Genomic DNA, 12,530 nt, shown 5'->3' on the forward strand with positions numbered 1-12,530 from the left:
TTCAACTGACACACAATTTTTCATTTAGGGTCTCAAGGAGATGAGAACAAGGAAGAAATTTACTTATGTACCTCTGAATCTATTTCACAGATCCAAGAGAATGGATAAGCCAGCTTTACCGTTTGTGAGAGCGCAATTAACTTTCTTTTTTTTTATGGCTAAATCATTAGCTATAATTTGTGCAAAATAATTTTGACAACGTAGATAGACATTGGGTTCTGGAAATCACACTTTTTACATCAGGGGGTTTGGAAATCTGAGGTGAAAGGGCTGACATTCACAAGCATCCCAATGGCAGCAAAACACTGTCAGGGTCTCCTGTGGGCACTTTTCAGCCTTGCACCTTGGATTCTTCTTTTTTTTTTTTTTTTTTTTACATCTTTATTGGAGTATAATTGCTTTACAGTGGTATGTTAGTTTCTGCTTTATAACAAAGTGAATCAGTTATACATATACATATGTTCCCATATCTCTTCCCTCTTGAGTCTCCCTCCCTCCCACCCTCCCTATCCCACCCCTCTAGGTGGTCACAAAGCACTGAGCTCTTCTCCCTGTGCTATGCGGCTGCTTCCCGCTAGCTATCGACCTTACGTTTGGTAGTGTATATATGTCCATGCCTCTCTCTCGCTTTGTCACAGCTTACCCTTCCCCCTCCCCATATCCTCAAGTCCATTCTCTAGTAGGTCTGTGTCTTTATTCCTGTCTTACCCCTAGGTTCTTCATGACCTTTTTTTTTTTTCTTAAATTCCATATATATGTGTTAGCATACGGTATTTGTCTTTCTCTTTCTGACTTACTTCACTCTGTATGACAGACTCTAGGTCTAGTTGAGTGTGTTGGCTTCCGGTTCCAGATTTCATACTACTTATTGCATAACCTGCCTTCTTCCCTTCCTTGCTTACCATCTTGCTTCCAAGCTTTCAGTTTCCTCTCTTGGGTTGTCTGCTGTTTGATGTTTTCTAAGTTGCCCTAGCATTTCCAGGTTTATGGGGCATAGATTGTGCTTATGTATATAATGATGCCTTTGTTTTTTAACAGAGTATGGAAACTCAATTGGAAGTTCAAGCATTCCAAATTACCAAAGGCCAAATTGAGAAAATGTTCAACTGTGTTAAAAAATATTTTGTCTGTCACAGATATAGAGAACAAACGTATGGGCACCAAGGGGGGAAAGTGGCGGGGGTGGTGGTGGTGGTGGGATGAACTGGGAGATTGGGATTGACATATATACACTAATATGTATTAAATAGATAACTAATAATAACCTGCTGTATAAAAAAAATAAAATTCAAAAATTTTTGAACTAGCTGAATGTCATTTAGGGTGGAAGTTCCATTAAAAACAATGAATACACAGTGCTTCTTCATAGGTTTGGGAAGAATGCTGCACTGACTAGGGCACTGTGTAGACCTCTGGCTGGGGGACCCTGTGAACTCGTTTGGGGTGTAGCTTAGTGATCTTTAAACTGTCAAGCCATGTATACCCCTTCTTACCTCCCACTTGGTCAATCAAAAATTTTATATAGCTGGTTTATACAAATAGAGACCTGAACTTTCTCCCATGGGAGCCTGCCTCATATTCTTTATTGGAGCTTCTAAAAGGAACTTCTGCACCAGGATGCATTTTATCTCTGATTCTCTAACTCTCATTTATTTAGCATCACTCATTTCCCCTGATATTAAAAGAAGATGCTGGAATGCAGCCAGTTGTCAGGTAGAGCCAGAGATAGGCCCAGACCTGATAGGTGGCAGCCATTCAAGAACTTGGCCTAGGATGGCAGCCTGTTCATCTTCCCTGTAGCAGTAAACAGGTGTGGGGAAAAAAGCAAGGATGTCCTGGGAACGAGGCGGAAGTTTCAGATCCATGACTACCTCAGAATGGATGCTTTGGATGAATGGTTCCTCCAACCATGCAATTTGTATTTTGGAATGCTAGCCCATTTTTCTTTTCTTTTTTTTTTTTTTTTTCTTCTTCTTCACCGAAATGAAGGTGGGACGGGACAAAATCAAGCAAAGACCTTTATAAAGTCTTGAATACAGGACCCAGGGAAGTCAATGGGATTTGGCAAATGCAAGACCTTGGCAGTATCCAGGCATCTACAGCCCTGTGGGTCCTTTTATGTCATAGATGTTTTCACCATGCAGCAGATGTGATCCCTGAGAATGTAGCTATAGCACTGGAGGGGAAGGTAGTCAGCTCATGTGTTCCCATGCCAATATGGAACGGTTCAAAACAGCTCTCTGCTGGCTATTGTATATTTTCTCAAATGAGAGGGAAATGACAGCAATTTAATAATTTATTATTCTCCAGTTTTAAAAGTAAATAGATTGAATTTATCATTTGATTACGTGGAATTTTGTTTTATGGCCAAGTGTGTTCTATTAATCTCCCAGCCTCAGATGTCAGTTCTAATGTCTTCAAAAAATTTAGACTTAAAAATGTCTCCTTTTTTTTCACATCAGAATTTTCTCATTTAATTGATTGAACACTTCCTTTCCATAGCCACCCATATTTCCTTCTGCTGTTCTTCACATCACTGGTTAAGAAACTACCCCTAGATATTTAATGTAAGGGTTTTCAAATTCCTTACACCATGGAGTCTATGAAAACTAAATAGAAAAGAAGCAGATGAGGGAAATAGTATAATTTTAAAAGGTGCTTTAGGTTCTATATGATTTCATTTCACTTATATTGCTTTAACTTTTTATTCTATCAATGAATAGTAAGTAGCCTTCTAGTTTTGTTTTTACCTCATTCCTTTCTACTAGTCAAGCTTTAAAGTTTCCATCTTAAGAGGGTCATCCTAAAATCCTTTAAGCAAGTACAGAGGAACACTCACTACTATGTCTTTCCTTAGCCTCCAGAAGACATAAACCCTCTACTCATGCAGTTAAACTGATTTGTTACTCTATTTATCATTGCATTTGGCATGGGATGCCATGTTTATTTGTTACTTTCGAGGTTTTCTTATAACCTTTGCTTTTGGATTTAATTTTAAACTAAAAATTATAAGTTGTGGGTTACTTAGTTTGGGGCTGTAGTACAAAATGCTGTTCAAGGCTACCTGTCTCTTGGCCTTCACCCATGTCCCAGCCCCTGAAGCCCCTTACCAGTCAGTCCAAATGCTCTTATTAGTTCAACATAGGAGAACATCATATTGTTATCAGCATCAAATAGCTCCTGTAACTCTTGTTCTGGTGTCTCCTCTCCTAGTAGACTATTTCATTATAAGTCAAACATCCATTGGCATCGTTGTCAGCACAGTAGAAAAAGATTTGAAGATCTATGGAAATGAAAGGCTTGATTTTTGGTGTCAACTCAAACATCTACCACCCATCAGAACGGTGCTTTGTCCTCATTGGGTTGGTGCTTCTGTTCCTCAGATATACTTGGGTCATTTTTACTCCCCACCTGGGCTTTTGCTGTACATTTCTTTAACAAGTCAATTGTTCCTTACCTTCCTTTTAACACCAGCTTATCACTTCTCTTAATTCTACTCTGAATTATCTGATCATTTAATACTTATCCTTCTGTTATCTGTGTTCTCAAGGTGTTTTTATAGTTAAACCATAAACTCAGTGTTTTTATTGCTTTCTATTTGCTTCATTCATTAATATAAGCATTTTAATGAAATGATTCTTTTTCATGTATACTACAGTTTTTTATGTATCTATTGGATCTTTATTCTCTACTAAAACTGTTACCAAACTGTTACCAAAAATATCCATCTAACTACATTGTAATGATCTTTTTATCCCAAGCCCTTGAATCATTTGCTTATATTCACTTTCTCCCTCCTATTTTTCTAACACTTCTTGTTACATCAAAAGTAGCCCACTCTTTTTGCTACCAATTCTGAACATACCGACATCTCCTATGCTAAGTTGGATGTCATCTATAACATTTAATTTACACATAATCAAAGGTTGTTTCTTCATTTATAACACCACTAAATAACATTCCTTTGTCAGTATTCTTATTATCCTCTCCATCTCACTGATCTCAATACTGCCTTTATTAAAACACAATCCAACATTGTTTTCTGTGTTTCTAAAGTGCCAGGCACTCACTGTACATGCCACTGGGAATACAAGGATGAAGAAGCCACAGTCCCTGACTTGAAGGAGACAAAACCCGCAAGTAAGCAGCTTCTGTCAACAGTGGAATATATATTATAATTAGGTATAGACAATCTGCTGTTGAGGCATAGAGAAGAATGAGGGGATGTTCCACCTGGGGCTTGTTTTAGTTGAATTATAAAGAATGAATAGAAGTTCACCAGGCAGAGAAGTGAGTAGAAGTAATTTTGGGAAGGCATGATCCTATGGTGGGTCGTGAGTTATGCAGCAGTGCGGCACAGTCAGAAACTGCAAGTAGTTTGTTCTGACAAGATGGTATGTGTTGAAGACGGGATGGCCACCATACTAAGGAAAAATATTTTCTGACAACTGTCTTCCCTTTGGATCTTCAGTTAATCACTCTCAAATGTAACCTGCATTGCATTAGCTAGGCAGTAACTCCCCCACTCCCGAGCCTGTCTGTGCCTGAGTGCTGAACACCTGGTCTTATGGCACAGCTTTCACCACTGTTGGTGTCAAGTTTCTTGTGTTACACATTATTTGACATAATGTAAAGGCCCTTCTGTCCTGCTAAATTGTAGAAAAAGGCCAGATTCTAACACTCTTAAGTTTACTTGTGCTTGACTTAGGAAATCTGCAAAATAGTTGTAATAAGTCCAACTTCTTAGCTAGTTTGAAGGAAAATGAGTTCTTTTCTCGTAATGAAAGGATTCAGCAAAATCCTGAAATTACATTTATAAATAAATGTATAAATTATGTTTATAATTTATGTTTTGCTTAACATGGTAAAGAAAAACAAATGTCTAGGAATATTGACTGACAGATTGCTCAAGAAAGACAGTGACAGAGTAAGCATTACGATTATCTAGGCAGTCATGTGTTAAATGTGAGCACAGCAGTTATGACCTAATGTTGTCCATAACAGCGAAAGAGAAATTACTATAGCAACAACAGTAATGTACAAGAAATATAACTAAATGTTCTATATTACAATTTTTAGAGCTTTTAAATGTAGCCATGCATATTATCCAATTAACACTTGGTTTTTTGGAGTTTTGTTTGGGGCTTTGTTTTAGCAGTTATTACTATTTCTATTAATCTCCATGTCACAAAAGCTTGTATTCCAAACACCAAACCCAGGTCCCAGAATCAGATCAGCTGTGGCTCCTAAAGCTTCCTGAAAGTGCAGAAGGAAAGGATAGGCAAACTCAACTGCAGGACTGTTGAAGGAACTGTGTGTGGTAAATGAAGCAATCATGGCATCTGACTCTTAATAGTTAGCTCTCTTCTCAGATTCACTTTTCTCTGCCAGTGGGTGAAGATAGTTAGGCTATAAAGTTAAGAAAGTTTTCCGGAAAATTTTAAGAAGCGTGTGCATGTATCTTCTAATGCTTTTTACTAGTGCTTGATTAACTTGTTCTTGCTCAACAGGCCTATTCTTGCCTTACAGCTGGCAATAAGCGACACTCCTTCTCAGGGAGGAGGGGAAATTGAACTTTTTTTCCTTGATCTTGACTCATTTTTGGAGAGAAAGTGAGAAAAAGAGGCTGAGGAAGCAAGCAGCTTTAAGTTTTCTTTCGATAGAGGCCGATAATGGTAGAATCTTCTGATAGATTCAAAGCTCCAAGGTTAGGTATTGATTGATGTTTTGGATCATGTTTGGTTCCATATGAAGTCCAGGGATGCGTTTATATAAAGGTTAAAAAAATAGGATTTAGGGCTTCCCTGGTGGCGCAGTGGTTGAGAGTCCACCTGCCGATGCAGGGGACACGGGTTCGTGCCCCGGTCCGGGAAGATCCCACATGCCGCGGAGCGGCTGGGCCTGTGAGCCATGGCCGCTGGGCCTGCGTGTCCAGAGCCTGTGCTCCACAACGGGAGAGGCCACAACAGTGAGAGGCCCACGTAACTCAAAAAAACAAACAAACAAACAAAAAAAAAATAGGATTTAGCTGTCTGATACGTTGCCAAACCTGGGTATTGAAGGTAATAGAGCTGGCTGAACAAGAGTAGCTGGGCTGGGAAAACGGAAATTGGCTTCATGCCTGTCCATGAAAAGTAATTTAAATGTCCACTCGAAGAGAACCTTAGTTACATTCTTGACTGCTTCTCTCACTAGAAGTTTTGTTCAAGTGGTTTTGACCCAGAGTGAATCAAAAGTTCCCTCTCTCCACATTATGTCAGCGACTTATTCTGAAAATAAAGTAAAAACTACAAACCACTGTATGCAAATCATCATTAATTTCAAACAAACAAAAAGTATCACTGATTTTATTTTACACTTGCTTTAAAGAACGTGAGTAAAATCATTCCTAGAGAATGTTCTGTTTGGGGTCACTACTTTATGATTAGGATGACAGCTACTTGGCCAAGATTTATTGAAGGTTATGCCTTAATATAAGTTTCTGTTTAAGGAAGTTGGATTAGTGCCCTTTAAGGTTTTTCCAAATATTGGGTGGGCCACCTGACAAATGAGTATCATATTTGCTTGGTGTTGTCAAAGCCACTGACCTTTTCTTCCCTCCTCTTCAATCATCACCTCCAACCAAATCTGGGCTTTTTATCATGGAGACTCTCCATTTCTGAAATATTCTATACCAGTATCTCACTCTCTGGCTTAGCTTCCTGTTATTCCAGTACCCATTTCTACAATTTATTGGTGTCCAGTTCCATAACTATTCCATTTTTTCCCTCTCAATCTAAAAGTTTCTTCCTGGAAGTATTTTCTTTGATACTAAGTCTGAGCCTTTGATCCCTAACTTAAAAATTCTATTGTCTATACTGACAAACTCTTGCCTTTACTATCCTGCTGCATCCATATAGCAAAGTCCAATCCTGGATCAGCCCAACCACCTGTGTTCTTCCTTCCTGTACCTGGATTGGTAAGCAATGCTGGCAAAAATCAAATAGCCACATAGGTCGAGGCTACTGAAAAATCAAGCTCTTCATTTTAGTTGGACTGCCAATGATACCTACTCATCATTTTATTCGTTCCATTTCAGCTCTCTGATTCTCCATAGCTATTTCAAACCTTCATCATTTTCCCCTCAGGTCTTTTAACTTGCCAATTTACCTGCACTGTTCCAGTGGATGAACTTGCTTTTGCTTTACTGAGAAAAAAGATGTCCATAAGCAAGTGTTCCTTCACATCCTGCCATTTCTCCTAACTCGTTCTATCCATGCCTACCTTTTTCTTCCTTTCTATAGTTTTCAGTGAAAAAATAACAATCTAACAAAACGAACAGTAACAAAACTCACACACATTCCCTCTTAGTGTCTAAATTTAATTTCATTATCTAGACTCCACTTTGGAATTCTTCAGTTTTGTCACGCCATCAAAATATGTGAATGAAAATATCTAGGAGGCATTTGAATAAACAGATCTGGAACTCGGGAAAGAAAACCTGGCTGGAGAGACCTCCTTAGGATTCAGCAACAAAGAACAATGGTATCAAATTGTGGCAGAAGAAAAGTGCTTGGCACATAGAACACACTCAATATCAGCTGCTTCTTGTCCCTAGTCCCCTAATCACTTTCTCTTCCTTGTTGCCTCTCTCAATTATTGACATTAGCATTAGTAAATCACCCAAGCCATAAAAGCTGGATCATCTTAGATTCCTTCCTTACTCATCACCTCCCTTCCAACAAGAATGTCTTGCTAGTTCTACCTCCCTAGCATCTCTTGAGTCTTTACTCTTTCTCCATCATCTTACTTTGGAGGGTTATCTCTTACCTGATTTATTAGCCACACCTCCCTAATTGTTATTCCTGCTCCCAGATTTCTTTCTCTACAACCTATCTTTCTCCTACTTAAAGAATGATCTATCTAAACATGCACACTTGACCATGTTACTTCTTATTACTCGAAGGCTTTCAATACCTCTCTATTTATAATAAGATAAAACCTAGACTGGCACCTTAGACCTTTCATTGTTTGGTGCTTGACACCATCCCCAAACTTATTTTTTACCACTTACTATACCATCTCATCAGCCAAATGGAACTACTTGTAACTTCTCAGATGTATTATACTCTCTCTAGTAAATATAAGCGTTAGTATTTCTCTCCCCTCTTCCCAATTCTGTCCTGACCCTTTCCTTGGCTAACTCTTAACCTCTTCAAATCTCAGTTCAGAAATTACCTTTTAGGTAAAGACTTCTCAGTCTGAGTTATGCCGCTGGCCCCCAATTTCTCTTCTGGTTTTCTGTACTCATGGCTGCTTATCGTAATTGTTCACATATTAGTTTCTCCACCACAGACACTGTATTAGAGACTTTTATATCTGTATTTCTCAGGTCTCATAACAGACCTGAGACCTAGGAAACACACATAAAGTGTGTATTGAATGAATGAAAGAGCATTCTAATTCTTTTTGGTCCTACTGCCTCCAGATCAGTGTGCTAGGAACTGGGATAAGAATTTGGGGTGGAGATAGGGCTAAACTTATGTTTGACGAGACAACATAACTGTCACCTTTTGAGCACTCTGTCTCAAGTAAGATCTCCTTCCTAGCTTTCTCCTAGCACTAAGCATATGTTTTCCTCTCTCCTACTGAGCTTTGAGTTCCTCCATCGAAGGAACTACATCTGTCTTGTTCATTGATGTATAGTTGGTGTCTGGCATAGGATAGGTTCTGAACAGAGGCTGTAGAATTAACTAATTAGTTAATTCGCTTCAGGGGAAAGTCTAGGAGAAGAGTGGGAGAGCTTCTGTTTCTTTCTTGAGTCCACATTGTTCTTGATTTTCTAAAGATAAACTTTTTTTTTCTTTGAAACTATCTGTTTGTGTAGTAGTTACCTTTCTCCGTTGTTGCCCTGATCAACTTATAGATGTTACAAATTAAGGTAGAAACACACTGGCTTTCCATGTTTAGTGGAAAACATGAATCGAATATATTGTATTTACCACGATTTTATACACTGTATATATAATTATTTGTTATAATATGTGGTGTATATATTATATCTCAATAAAGATGTTATTTAAAAATAAACCCATGCAAATATATCACTTTAATGCAAATGGAAAGCTTAAAATAATAACAGTTTTAGCCATGTCAAAGGCAGGCAACCTACAGTCCTTTTTTTAAGTTCTTTAATCACTATTTCCCCCATGTTGGAAGGCTTTGTTATCTTTTGATGAACTGATATTAACAGGTTACTCATGAATATCCAGATAATATAAATTCATCAAAAGTTTTTATAATTGGACAAGTTTCACTCGTAGTCTTAGTGTGGCTTCATTTTATGCTTCTAAAACTTGGATACTAATCACTTAAGTTCACATAATTTTTGCTTTCATTTTATAGAATAAACTATATAGAGTAGTGATGCAGGACAAAATGAAGAAAGTACACTTTTCAGTTATCCCTCGCCTTAGAGTTATTTTAGAGTTAAATATACAAAAATATATTGAATGTTTCAGCAAAAGAAAAAGTATATGTACATATAATTAAAATTTGGATATTTAATATTTATAGGATAGATATTACTAAAAATAAGGCAGGTGATTTGGAGACAAACTACTTCTTACTTGTTGAATCTTTTCCAGGTGATATGCATGGGCACTCAGCCTTACATCAAATTGTAAGACTTACCTGTTAAGATTCTTTATGAATGAAATGACTGTCTTGGGTTTCTCTTCCAATATTTCAGAATCTACTACATCTTTAGGATCTCATGATGCTGGTTCTGGAACAGCTTCTTAAAGAGAGAAAAACAATCAGTGACCTTGGTCTAAGAGAAGTGGGAAACGGAATAGTCACATATTTGGTGTAGGATATCTAGGCAAACAAAATGTGTGTCTAAATTATCATGCTATAATCATCTCACCAAGTGATCTGGAACAGAATGTTTAATTCCACGCTCTTTTCAGTTATACGTGTTCTCACAAGTTAATGTTTCCTTTCCTTCTCCCCTCTTGGCTTCGTGCTTTTCTGTGTGTGTTATTCAGACTCCTCAGCAGGATAATCCACTTCTTTGTTTTTTCAAAGACACATTTATTGAGCTCCCACTCTGTGCTAGGCACAGGACTGTGTGTGCGGATACCAGACTGAATAAGACATTGTCTTTCGCACAAAGACTCTACTGTCTAATGATAAGTTTGATGACAAGAGGTTTTTTCGAAGTGTGATGTTGTAGAAGGTGCCCAGGTCGAGAATTCTAGTATAAGTAGTATTCTTAAATGTAGTTTCAACCAACTCTCTTAACGAATAGCCATGGTGACAATGACAGACATAAAAAGAATGACTCCAAGTAGTTCAAGAAACCAAGCAACAGCTACCTATTCGAGAACTGTAAAGAAAAATTTTGTAAAGAGTATATTGATAAAACATCAGATGGCATGATTTGAAAGACTCCACTTTGCTGCAAGAATGGAAGATCCCCAAGGGTTTTGGGGGTCCTAAAGAATAGGAAAGGACAACTTGCTGAGACTCAGTTTGTGAATGAATGTATATGAACCCATATACTTCAACATTGGACTTCGTGAGAGTGATAGCTCCAAAAGCATCTTACAAACAAAGTGGAAGTTCTCCTACTCAGAGAGGGAGGCAGGGAGTGAAGACAGCAGAAATTCTCACTTTAGTCCAGCAAAGGCACATTGATGGATATTACACTGCACTAACTTCCAGATGTGGATCTTCATCAAACTCTCCTGGGAAAAACCGACCCCGTCTACTTACTCACCTGGGAAAACTCATTTCCCAGCCCCACACCTGCTCCAGAGCAGCTGAATATTGCTGGAGAAACCACAGAGCTGGTCAGTCTCATTATACTCCTGACCCCAATCTTAATGGGGCTGGCAACACTGCCCACCCTTCCCTCTATGCTTTCTTGGTAGATTTGCTATTTTTACATTCTCTTTTATTAATCCTTCTACAGTCCCTCTTCTCCCTCAGGTTCAGATGGTGATTTTACATCATACTTCTTTTTGGAAATAGAAGTAGTCATGAACTTCCTCACGTACTCTACATCAAATCTACCAGTCTTCCCTGCCTCTGTATCTGAATTCTTTTTGCCTTAGTAATTGTTAAAACGCATCATGTGTCGGTTCTCATCAGAAGTCAGTTTCTCTCTACTTGCAGTTTGGATCCCAGTCTGATTTTTCAGGATTTTACTACTGCAATTACCCATCATATTTCCTGTGCATTGATTTCTCTCCATATATATCCCCAGCAGAACAAAAATATTTCTTAGCATCTCCTGTCTTTTAAAAAAATTCTTAATACTGTGTTTCCCTCCAATTAATTTGTTTTTCGCTTTCTCTTTCAATGCAAAACTTCTCAGAAAAGTCCCCCTATTCTTTAGGTAACCCACTTTTGTTGGACTTCCTCCCTCATTATTCTATTAAACTGTTTTTTTCCAAGACCTCCAATGACCTCCATCTCATCAGACTCAAGGATCACTTTTTGTCTTTATCTTATTCAAACTCAGTCTCTCAGAATATTTGACATAATTCCCTCTGCCTTGAAATAATTAATTTTCTTAATTTTTCTGTCTCCATCTCATTTTCTATAAAGGAGAACATAGTACTATGTTTAAGCTGTGTCATGGTTGCTGTGGAGGCTAAAAGAGTTAATACAGGAACAGAATTTAGAATGGTGCCTGACATATGGTATTTCTCAGTAAATGAAAGCTACTATTGTTTCCTAAAATGTGCTATTCTGTTTCCCCTCCTATCTCAGTGACCCTTTCTAGGTTTGACTTCTGGCTACTCCTCTGCTGTTAGACCTCCAGATGTGGGAGCTCCCCAGAACTGGAGTCCTGGGCCCTTTTCTCTATCAGTCTCTCCCTATATGATCCCACAGAGCATCATGCCTTTGATTATCATACATATGTTGATGTCCAAAATGCATATCTTCAGATCTTACCTGTCCCTACAATTCCCAACTTAACTGTCTACTTGGCATCTTCACTTTTCAGTCTGATAGCACTTCGAATTTAAAATGTCAGAAACAGAATTTTTAGTTTCCCCTGCGGTTTTCCCATTTTGTATACAGTACTAATACTTGTCCAGTTATTTAAACACCTCAATGGCTACATTTTTCTCATTCACCAAACAGTAAGGTCCTGTTGCTCTACCACTGGGAGTTTTCATGAAACCTTTCACTCCTCTCCACCTCAGCCATGATGACCTCTAGCTTATTGCACAAGGGTCCTAAAAGGTCTTTCATCTTCCATGCTTGGATTTCTAATATCTAGTTTCTACTCAACAACCAGAGTACTCTTTAAAAAACATCTATCCTGCCATGTCACTACCCTATTGAAAGCTTCTGGCTTCTTAAACATCTTACTGTGGCCCACCTGATCCTACTGATCTCGCCATGACCTGTGGTTTCAACCAGCTATACTACAATTTCCACTTTCTCAGTGAGCTTCAGCCTTACTGGACTATCTATGTTTCTCAAGTCTCCCCTAAGGGCTTTGCACTGCTGTTCCACCCCTAGAAGGCCCC

This window comes from Mesoplodon bidens (assembly GCF_964165515.1).
Source record: "Mesoplodon bidens genome assembly, chromosome: 1".
In the NCBI taxonomy this organism is placed as follows: domain Eukaryota; kingdom Metazoa; phylum Chordata; class Mammalia; order Artiodactyla; family Ziphiidae; genus Mesoplodon; species Mesoplodon bidens.